Here is a 12731-nt window from a genome sequence, read left to right as displayed (position 1 = left end):
CACATACGCACTCCATCTTTTTTTTCCTCTCTCTCTCTCTCATTCTCCAAGTAGACAAGTTTACTCATGAAATGAAATGGTAGTTTAACTGCTTATAAGATGACTACTATTTATATTATTGAATTTTCTGTCCCTTTTGACAATAATGTAATTTACAAGATTCAGGAAAAACATGGCAAATATGCTTTTGAAATGTCACGCTTGCGTCCCAAGTACAAAGTTTTCCGACTCCCCATTGTTCTTGGTGCCTCAGTTTGGTACCTCCCAATCTGTTGACTGACATTGGGAGTGTACCCGGGCTTGCTGCCAGGAATACAGCCCATCTCACAATCTGGGTAATGCAGAAGGCTGCAGTGTTGGGGAGTCTTCACATTCTCCGAAAAGGTATGGGTGGGTTCGCAGCGCTTTCTATGAGAAGTCCCGTTCGCTGTCTGGGCTGCGTGTAGAGGGGGCAAGGACCATGAGCAGAAGATGAGCCTAACCAGCCTGACTGTAGCCTAGTGATTAAACCGTTCGCTCGTCACGCCGAAGACCCGGGTTCGATTCCCGACATGGGTACAATGTGTGAAGCCCATTTCTGGTGTCCCCCGTCGTGATATTGCTGGAATATTGCTAAAAGCGGCGTAAAACCATATCCACTCACTCACGAAAAATGAGCTGTCTCTCTCGATCGTTTTCTGCAGCTGAAACGGCGGTATACTTAAGTATGTTAATCAATAGTTGTGCCATCTGGCAGCTATTTTGGCAGCATTGTCAGCGAAGGGAAACGGAAGTAACTCGAGTTCAGCCACATTGAAGTTCGGGGTAAAGGGATGGTCATTCGTAGTATGCATTACACGGACATGGACACGGGAAGCATGGACATGGGACAGGGCAGGTGTTCCTGGGACTTCATTTACTGCTGGTTATCATACAATGTCAGTAAATGGGCCGAGGTTTCAGAACTGATATAAAATGAGTTGTTTTTCAAACAACCTACATCTGACAAAGATTGCGAGGAGTCAGCTGCAAGGTGAAGCAGAGGGTCTCACAAACCCAGACATTTCCCCTAACGACCAAATGTTACCTTGAAATGATTCCATTAAATGTAAGGTGTTTATGATTTAAAACAAACAAAATCAGACATGACGATTTTTTTCTTTACCTCTGAAATTGGCCTGTATAACGTAAAAAGTATATTTCTTTTGAGTGACCCACTTCGACCAAACTCCATATGCTAAATTTGAATTAAAGATATAATTAGTCTAAATTTACTAAATTTGCATTCAATGGGTAACATATTTCACAGAAATATACATGAAATTGTGAATAGTGTAACGTATGAATCTCTTCCCCTTGTCTTCTCTACCCCCCAGTGTACAGAACATACCCATGTTGAAGCAAAGGTAAGATAGTGACAACGCAAATGATAGCAGTCATCTCTTTCAGATGACGCTACATTCAAATTGGCCCTATCCTTTAAGTTGTATTTAATAAACTGACGTCCAAAAGAAACTTTACCAACTGAAAATATAAATTTCAGACAAAGTATACAATTTTTTTCGATGAAGTCTATCTAAAACACATAACCTAAATATAACAATAGTGTATGCAGAAAATGTTAATCGTCTGTTACATGTTTGCGAGATAACACGCGAAAAAGTGAAAATACGTGCACCACGGACAACTGCAAATGCACGCGCGGGTAAGGGTATAAAACGATTGCAACGGCAAGTCAGACATCCACAGTGATAACAAAAACCACAAAAGAAATGCCACGACTCACAGTCGAACAACGTGAACGAGCCTTGGGTATGGTACAGATGGGAGCCACACACGCCCATATTGCACGAACCATCGGTTGCTCCCGTGTTGCCATTACCAACTTGATATAATGTTACAGACAGACAGGGCGGACCGCTGACAGGCCAAGAACAGGCAGACCCAGGGTGACCACGCCCCATAATGACCGGTACTTGCGTACCTTGCACCTCCGAAATCGCTTCCTGACAGTGACGTCATCGGCGACAAATCCCTTAGGTCACAGGGTTAGTCGACAGACAGTGGCCAGGAGACTCAGGGCTCATGGAGTCAGGGCTTTTAGACCATACAGAGGGCAGCTATTGACAGCGCAACATCGTCGTCTGCGATTGAGATGGGCCCGGACTGTACGACGTTGGCAACGACGTGACTTGCAGAGGGTTGTTTTCACTGACGAAAATCGATTCTGTATGTTTAGGGCTGATGGAAGACAACGTGTTTACCGCCGAAGGGGTGAACGAACGCCGGCGTGTTGCGTTCAGGAGGTCGTACCATATGGTGGAGGGAGTGTCATGGTGTGGGGAGGGATCTGTGGGCAGGAGAGGACACCGCTGGTAATCGTTGACGGAAACTTGACAGCTCAGCGTTACATGGATAACATTCTTCGCCCAGTTGTCCTACCATTTCTCCAACAGCAGCCACGTGGTGTCATGTATCAGCATGACAACGCTAGAGCCTATACAGCCAGAATTGTCACTAACTTCCTCGCAGCCAACAACGTCAACGTCCTGCCGTAGCCTGCACGCTCACCCGACGTGTCCCCCATAGAACACCTCTGGGACTTGATGGATCGTCGTGTTCGACAACGACCACACTCTCCAGCCAACCGACAAGAACTGATCTTGGCCCTCCAAGAAGAAGGGCGTCAAATCCCACGTGACCTCATCAGACGACTGACTTTTTCTGTGCGTCGAAGAGTTTTTGCGTGTATTGAGGCATTTGGTGGTCACACACGCTACTAATGACTTGTTATTGAACGTGAGCGATTGTTTATGTACTCTGCCTATTGTCCATGATTCTGAAAGCTCGAGTTTGTACCACACCCAACTTTGGGGGGCTCTGACGTCATTATCGGTCGCGGTATGATTGTCATTTTCAGTGTTGATTATGTTGATATATTGATCTTCTCAATACACTTTACTTCATGCATGTATGTTTTGTTGTTTTTGAGCAAGAGTGATTTCAAACTCTGGTAAAGTTTCTTTTGGACGTCAGTTTATGTAGCCTGATGAGTATGGATAGGCGACGTGAACGCTAAGTTAAACTATAAGCAGCCCATAAAGTCACCCTGCGCGGTTTCAACGGTCCCCAGTAGAGGGTGTTTAGAAATGTACTGTACACATTTATCATGTGACTGAAGTTTATTAATATTAATAATGTACCAGGAGGATAGGTACATGTACCACGAACTACTTGACAACTTGTCTGTCTGTCACGGGATAAACTTTGACAATGGATCATATCACTACACGACACACCCGATATACATGTATGAGACGTTATCCATAATTCACTCACTCACTCACTACGGGAGTTTTACCGGCTTCACTAAACATCATGGTGTTGAAATGGGTATATGGTACCCTGCCCAAACCATGCATCGATATATATGAAGAGTGAGTGAGTGAGTGAGTGAGTGAGTGGGAGAATGAGTATGTTTTTACACCGCTTTTAGCAATATTCCACCAATACCATGGCGGGGGATACCGAAAAATGGGCTTCGAACGTTGTACTCATGTGGGGAATCGAACCCGGGTCTTCGGCGTGACAAGCCGACGCATTAACCACTAGGCTACCCCACCGCCCGAATAGTTTGTGGTATGTATATGAACTGTATACCTCACTCACCTACTTACTTCTTTGCGTCCATAATCCACAGTATTTTTGACCACTCAGTGGACATGGGTATGAACCTCGCGGAATCAGCTACTACCCCCTCTGAGGTGAAGCGGGTGGATGCAGCGAGAGTCCCAGGAATGGCTGACATCGAGGGTGGGGTCCTACTCCTGGAGTACGGGGGAGCAGGATACGATACATTGGCGGTCTGATGGATGCCCCGCCCCCAGAGCGTGAGTAGCAGGGCATATCAACATGATTGGAGTAAGTGGTCTTACATTGTTTTTAGACATATAGGAAAAATCCATTTTATTTCAACGTACGTATTTTTGAGAAAAGCAAACCGAGTAAACCTTTCCACGAAATTGCAGCAACTTGTGTGCTTAGATGTTCTCTACTACTGGCCAAATTCTCGAATGTTGAGCAATAGCACCATGTACATATTGGCATCGATTCAGTAGTTAAGCCAATAAATTGAATCGTTCATGGCCTCAAAAAGATAATGTAGGCCTAATTGTTCACACATAACTTTGCAACATAATCTCCTTTGACTTCAACGCACTTGGTCAATCCATTTTCTAGCTTTGTTATCCCTGCCCTTTAAACAGATATTCCCATTAAGATTAAGTTGACACGTTATACTGGAATATTCTTTAAGACTGTTCATTTCCTCAGGTTATTTTTTCTGTATATACCAAAAAGTAAAAGGGGACTACGAGGTTGATGCATGTCATCGTAAATGCCTGATCAAGAATTGGATTATTTACATATTCAAGATAGTTAACGATAAATCGCAAAGAACAATGAAGAACGAAGCGTGGTTTATTTCACGATAAAACATTGTTCGATCATGACGTCATTTCTGGAGATTCAAACTTTCGCTCGCATCTGGATGACGTCGTATATTCCATCTAAAGGTCTTTCCCGAACACCGCTGATGACCTTGACTTTGTGAGCGGGCCAGTGGGTCGTGTGTTATGACAAGGAGGACGTCATGTATGTACAGTCTAAAGGTCTTGCCCTAACTACGCTGATGCCCTTGAGTTGGTGATCGAGCCAGTGGGTCGCGTGTTATAACAAGGAAGACGTCATGTTTGTTCCATCAATAGGCCTTGCCCTAATTCCGCTGATGACTTGTGTTGGTGATCGAGCCAGTGGGTCGCGTGTTATAACAAGGAAGACGTCATGTTTGTTCCATCAATAGGCCTTGCCCTAATTCCGCTGATGACTTGTGTTGGTGATCGAGCCAGTGGGTCGTGTGTTTTCACATGGAGGACGTCATGTATGTCTTGTGGGGAGTGGACTAACGGATTGTGTGTTACTATAATGAAGACGTCATGTATTGTCTTGCCTTATCTTATCATTAGTTCTGTCATAAATATTACACTATCTTCAATCATTAATCATATGATACTTTCCAATGTTATAAGACAATTTTATTGTTTAAGAATGATTGTAACTGTGTTTATATTGTTTATGTTGAGATTCGGTGGACGCTCATTGCATTGTGTTTGGGCAGTGATCACACTTAGTTCTTTTACGTACATTTCAGGGTTAACATAATGTTTAAATCGGGGAATCGACAAGTAACACCAATAATACAGGTTATGTTGTTAGACGTGTTCTGTGTTTGTATATTTGACACTGTTACGATGTAAAAAATACAAATTTATTTCGTCAGGGTCAATACAGGCAACGATTGTTTAAAATAGCTATTTGAAATGGAAATATATTATAGTAAGAGGTTCTTATATATAATTAGTTCTTCCAGGCGCATAGGTGATGTTTCTTTGTTTGTTTGATTTGTTTTAAGTCCGCATTCGGTAATATGTCAGTCTAGACCAAACCAGTGACTGATATTATGAGCAACGATCCACGTCGTTGAGGCACAGTGACGCGCAGTCAATCAAGTCGCCAAGCCTCACCACCCGTTCCACAAGTCGCCTCCTACGACCAACATAGGTTGCTGGGATCCTATTCTAACCCGGAATCCCCATGGGGTCAATCTCACATCAAGAAAACGAATTCAAGTTAAAACCTCTTATATATTATCCCGACCAGGATATATGGTCCTTCGCTCTGGAAATGGTGCAGCCAAGATATAAATATGTATCACAAATTTACTTTTATCGTTGATAGACAGGTGGTAAATTCCACCTCATTTTAAACAATATCATTCTCAGGAATTACTCAAAGTGCGCCCAAGTCGGATAGTGATTAGTGGATGTTCATGAACCCTTGAGGTTTCAAGATACAAATATAGTGTAAAAATCTAAAGCTCTCTACATTTAGGAAGCAAAGCAGCATAGTTTACTTATATAGTAATAAAATAATTCCAAACGAACAGTGGTTATTGCATCAATTGATATATTTATTCATTGACTTTATAAGCGATTAAACAGATCAACTCTCAATCATACTGAATGCCTGAAGTCCGATGAAGTGTTCGGAAGTTCCTTTGTCGTTCCTTATTTCGAGCAACCCTCTGTTAGCCTCGATTCCCTACAAAGAAAAGGTATTGTAAGTAAGTCTAACAGAGAGAGAGAGAGAGAGAGAGAGAGAGAGAGAGAGAGAGAGAGAGAGAGAGAGAGAGAGAGAGAGAGAGAGAGAGAGAGTGAATTTGTGGATGTTGTTTGATGTAATATGCCAGTGATGGCAAGCCAGCCTGTAAACAATGGACTCTTGGCAAGTCGAACCAGTGGCTCACAGGATGAGATGGTGATATAGTGTTACCTTTCCATCTTTATTATTGTCAGCTCCTTAACCTCTTTAAGTTTGTTCTGTAGAGTAAACTCCTCATTTCCAATGAAGGGGTATTGTTTGTATTGCAGTTGTGGTTATTAGGTCATGATTTTAGTATTTAAGAAAACAAAACAATATCAATGCCTAAATGAATTATGTATAACCGACCCATAAGTCACTCTGGTACAGTGACAAAGAGGCTGTGTCGCTAGACAAACCCACGTGTCTGTACATGCAGAATGTAGCACACGAGACTCAAAGGCATGTGTTGCGTACTCACATACGGGAAAACAACTGAATGGTCTGCCCAAATTAAGAGAAGCCGTCCTAAATGTCCACGTTGTCCTTGTCGGCTTTGGGCGGGTCCTATAACTTTGCCTCATATTTTACCCAAACGAATGCATGAAGTCCTCAAAATAATGTTGTGAGAAAGTATTTTTCACGTTTTGAATCAGTGACCGAAAACTGGCACATAAACACATAGTTTCATCTTTGTGAGAAGGCGGTCTACTTACTCGTACAGATGGAGATAGCACCACGGTAACAGGACATTCCAGCCGGGCAGGTACGGACGCATATGCCTATTCTGTGGAACAAAACAAATAACGTATTACCATCAGGAGATCAAGCAACAGTGAATTTACAGGCATCTAATCGGTAATTTGATGCAGCTTAATGAAACTTAATATGGAGGCTTTAAGTGTCAAATCTACGAATGTATACATCACAATTTCCTGTAATGCAGCCTCATTTCCGTTTTACAATAACAATTAGCAATGTTTAATAAATCAGTTATACAAGAGTGCTATACATTCGCGAGTGTTGTCATTGCAATGAAATCACCATTGAATTCTTATTTAACGATCGCCTTCAAACTCCGTTTTGTTTTTTTGAGTTTCACATATATCATATCTAGCGTTATTATTACGTTTTTTATTTGGTTTTAATCCTTGTCTTAACTCGCATCATCAACATCTCTTCATCAGAAGTGTCACGAAGTGATTGACGCTGTATGCCACAGTCCACAATTTTGCAGCTAGAGGGAGGCTGTAAGTACTGGAGTGTGAGCAGGCAAGTCAGTGTAGCCTGTTGAGGCACGATGACACACGGTCAGCCAGGCACACACTGCAACCCCGCACGTCGGCTTTCACGACAAGAAGTCAAGTGGTTAAAGCGTTCGCTCATCTCACAGAGGCTCGCTTCGATGCCCCACATGAGTGGAGAATGTGAAGTCTATTCTGGTGCCCCCCAACCTGATATCTGCCGACACGCAGTGGCGGAAAAGTACCCGAGTACTTAACCTGTTCTCTCGTGACGCCGAAGGCCCGGGTTCAATTCCCCATTTGAGTACAATGTGTAAAATCAATCCCTGATGTACCATCAGGTATAGCGAGACTTTATTCTGCCCAGGATATCACCATGGGGATAGGTATAGATACTCATGGTCAAGTCAGCACCCTTGATCCTGTATTCTTCTCACCTGCCTCTGTAGTATAGGCAGTAGCCCGGGTCACAGGTGACACAGCCCCTGGATGAGCACGTGCTGTCTTCGCAGTTGGAAGGACAACCTGCGACACATAGTGTATTAACTATGGATTTATTGCACAGACTTCTAACTAAACAAAAACTCCTGTCAAGACAGGTTAGGCAAGCATGATGACAATATTATTATTCTGGGAATAGGGTAGACTAACATATCGTCTCTGAAATGAATATATCTTACAGAAAAAACAGTTGTTAAATTATCTTTAAAAAAATAGAATAAAAAGGAACCCAGGGACTCTCTTCATTTTCAGATACTGCAGTAATCTAGACTTGCCAACATTATAGACTTGCTTGGGCTGTATTTGATATATTTGTATCAGGGTCTGTAAGACAGACTCGGAATTGGGGTCAGGTTCTTTACAATTTTCTATCTCTCTCTACATTATGTTTATTTCTTGTAAGGAATGGACAAACTAAACATATAACCGTGTTGTCTTAGTTCATAAAAAAGTTAATTGTACTTTTCTAGATATAGAACGTCAACGCCAAAGAATATAAGCAGTATCGATTATCTGCCGAAACAGATTTCATTGGGTGGGAAGTCAGTGATGACACCAGGTGTTCACGATAATGGTAAGTATGTCCTCGCATCCAAAGATTTTGTAGGTGTTCAAAGAGTATCTATCCACAGGGTTCCGTAGTTTAGTAAATATAGATATAAATATTAAGCGATTAGGACGAGAGTACGATGTTATGCCGACATCACTTTGTATTTATTTATCATAGTTTATTGTCTTTGTGCATACACGTCAACTGTTTTAGGATTGAATACGAGAAACAAGCAAACTTATTACTTACGGTAAGTAAATTGCGCCTCTGTAATTGCAGATATCGACAGCACAGTCAAAACGAGGACCAGCAATAACTTCGCCATTATCGTCGGAGATTGTGTCACAACAGGAGACTTGTCGAAAATGAGCCCTTTACGTTGCACAGGCAATATATATATATATATACCCACGACAGAACAGGATGCCTTCTAAATGAAAGGTCACGATGTAGCTGAAGTATTCTAAGTGACAGCGCGTTACTATGGAATATTGTAAGGGACACATACCTACGGTGTATTTCATCATTTAAATATAGAAGGGAGCAAGCATATATTTCTTCTCTGTAGGTATCCTGGCGACAATACAGTGACTTGAGGGGGTATGTTTGGTTGTGAAGCTGACGGGGATTTCAATTATTTTATTATGGCCTAAAGTACTGAGTATGTTGACGAGAGCTAAAAAGTAGGTCTGAGTGGGTTTTAAAACAAAGAAACTACAAGCAATGTATGTATCGTTTCTTATTACCCCATAGAGAAAGTCATTTGCATGTGATTGGCCAGTTATAATATTACTATGATGGCGTAATTACGATCTACGATGAGCCAGATGGCCACGATGCATAGCACACAAATTCTTAACTGTTACTCGTGAATGATTACAAACGATTATTGTCACGGCTGAAAAATGGTTGTACTGTTTTGCAGATTCAGGTCAGCTTAATGACTGCATCATCGTAGCATTTTTCTTCCCTCCCAACTGTAAGTACATTTATTTGTTAAATAGTAAGGAATCTTTAATTTGTTAAAAAAAGATGTACGAACTGTACAAATAGGATATGACTTCTTTACATTACATAGCTTGATATATAGTTACTAGTTGGTTTTGCTGTACATTTATTAAGAATCTTGCAGTTCCGTTGGTTAATCCGCCCAACTTGAAGAAACAATACATTTAAATGTAGACCCCCAAATCATGTGACTGACACTGAATATTGACTCGTCACATGATCAGCACTGACCTGTCACGTGATGGATATTGACTCGTCTGCCGGAAAACACGACGGCGTCTGATATACTAACATTTACGGTTCGCATCTTAGTTACTGTTATGAAACCGAGGACAGTTTAAAGGCTTCATAAACTTCTCGCGATTTCGCAAGTCGGGATTGCGAGCTTGAGAGATTTATCATCCTGTCAAAATGTCCATTCGCGACTTTTGAAAGAATTAACTATAAACTAAAAAGTATGTTTTCATATTTATTGTCTCGTGGGAACGCGAGGATGTCCCTTCCAGTGTTCCATAGGTCAACGAGGCTGTTCCGGCTTTCCTAGAAAACGATGACTGGATACGCATGACCTAATTGTTTGTTACACAACACAAGCACAACGTGTCAACATGCCCAGATACAGATTGCACAGCCAGACACACTTCCTCCCCCCAGTCCCCCCCCCCCCCCCCCCTTCCATCCTCCCATAAATAGACAAGGATATACATGTAATGTATTCAATTTGCATGTTTAATAAACATTACCAAGGCGAAATAAGTTTATGTCATCAATGATTTCCACAAACAAGATATCTACCAAATTGTCCCAAGTTAAGACCACAGACTTCACAGTCGCCGCCATGTAGCTAAGTTGCGAAATCGTCCAATGTCAATACCAAATGTTAAACACTCATCTCGAGCAGGGGCAAAATGTTTTAAGAATTTAAACGGAGTCAATAAAGTATCAGTCTGTTTCTAAAGTACCCATTAGTTGGAAGCATAGTAGTGACAATAATTCAAGAAACAGCTGACGCGATGTTGCATATGAATGAATGAATGAATGAATGAATGAATGAATGAATGAACTCATTTTCTGGTGTCTTTGCACCGGTGGCTGGACTGTTGCTAGTATTTAAATCAAGTATTTAATGGCCGAACGTTTGCTCGACTATTGCTTAAAAGAAGAATTTGATTAAATACACAGTTTAAATAATACAAAGGCTGTATTGTCGTTATTCAAATATGGGTCAAACGCCAAATGATAAAATCACTTTAAAAAAAAGAACCTTTATATATTTTATTGTATTTGTTATATATACTTGGCCTTCTTTCATACGAAATAAGGGGCGGTCGGGTAGCCTAGTGGTTAAGCGTTCGCTCGTCACGCCGAAAACCCGGGTTCGATTCCTGACATGGGTACAATGTGTGAAGCCCATTTCTGGTGTCCCCCGCCGTGATATTGCTGGAATATTGCTAAAAGCGGCGTTAAACCATACTCACTCACTCATACGAAATAAGGACCGCCCCGTGGTCTAGTGGTAGTGGGTCTGCCCGGAGAGCGGAAGGTCCGGGGTTCGATCACCGGCCGCGTCATACCAATAAACGTTAAAAGATGGTACTTGTTGTTTCCATGTCTGGCGCTCGACATTAAGGGACTAAACAAGGACTGGTCGGCTCGGAGTCAGTATACTGTGTCTGAGTGGTGTATTCATGTTACACAGCAGGCATGGTATCTCAGTGAGCTAGCACTATAAATCGGCATCAGTCCGGACTAGAACAGGCAGATGCACACACGTGGATGCACGTCGCTATATAAGTGCAATAATCTTGAACGCGACATTAAACCCCATTTCACCTCACCTCACAAACGAAATAAACACTTGACAAAGACAAGGGAATAGACCGATTGACATGTATTAAGGTATGTTGAATCAGTAGAATATTGACTTGTACATCCTGGACATATACATCGGAATTTGAATACACTCTCTATATTCATTTATGACCTTCATATTAATAAAGTTGAGATGTACATGACTTGATTCCACAACGATTAGCACCCCTTCATTAACCATTAACCATTAACCTCCATGTGGCAGTTCATGCTCAAGGCGCTACATTATAACAGGGTATGAAACTCCCAAAAATTTCAGCCAGACCACAGGACTGGCTAGCTGAAATACTTGCCAGCCCTGACCAAAACCTGCCTGCCCACTATAATCATATGTTTCTCAGGATAAGCTAACGGGATTTCTTTTTGGTTACATTTTATCATTCATCTTTACATGTGAATTAATGATTATCATCGGGAAATATTTAGAATATTGTCACATATGAAATATAACCCGACCGTCGGGCAGGGGGATTTGAAAATCTGGCAGCCCGAGTTGAAATCAACCCGTCTCGGACGGTCGGGCAGGCAGGTATTTCGAACACTGATTATAACCCCGGTCAATGGATCAGCGAGCACTCGACTTTCATTCTCAGCTCCCTGGAGAGTATACAACCCAAAGCTGCCTGTCGGGCGCTAGAAGGCTAACAGCCACATTACCATCTCATCCTACCGGTGATCAGAGCCACATTTCGAAAAAAGTCATTTGCCTAAGGAGACACCACATGTGGTTCATGTGCTTCAGTGTGGGGCAGGACCGAAGCCCTAGAAACCCAGTAGTCCCGCTATAGTTTCACCCATCTAACTACTCTCCGAGACCGGCGCTGCTTAACTTCACCTGATTTGTGACCTGTGCGCTGTGCACGTGCCACGTGCCACCACGTATACTGGTACACATGCATGGTGAGTATAAACGATGATTGTAGACATCAGGAAGTGGAGGACTAGTATTCAGCAGGTACCAGGTGGTGAGAAACACTTCAACATCCAAATAGAGGCCAGGTGACTTGTTCCTCGGTATGAATGCAGTCAAAGTATAGATCGTCATACACTAAATGGAGATTGTGTGTTTTATGGGTTTAGAATTTTAGGGTTGTTGTACCTTTTTTTAAATGCGGCCTAGTAGGCCTGTTTTGATTAGATATATGCCTAGTGCTTTAAAGGTTTGTAAGCCAATTAGGGGGTTAAGTACCGTTGCTAGTGTCATTTGATTGTTGCAATTTAGTGTGGATTGGAGTGTTGTTCTGTGTTGCTGTTAATGTGTGCAATATAGTATTACGTGTTCAGGCGTTTCTGAATGTGGCAGAGTCTCCATGCCGTATCATATTACATCCATAGCAGCTCCAGTGCCACATGCCCTTGTGGCGTTGCTTGAAGCAGCT

Source organism: Haliotis rufescens, unplaced genomic scaffold, assembly GCF_023055435.1.
Source record: "Haliotis rufescens isolate VD_foot unplaced genomic scaffold, xgHalRufe1.0.p SCAF_16, whole genome shotgun sequence".
NCBI classification, from domain to species: domain Eukaryota; kingdom Metazoa; phylum Mollusca; class Gastropoda; order Lepetellida; family Haliotidae; genus Haliotis; species Haliotis rufescens.
The sequence above is the reverse complement of the archived record's forward strand: the minus strand, read 5'-3'. Positions refer to the sequence as shown.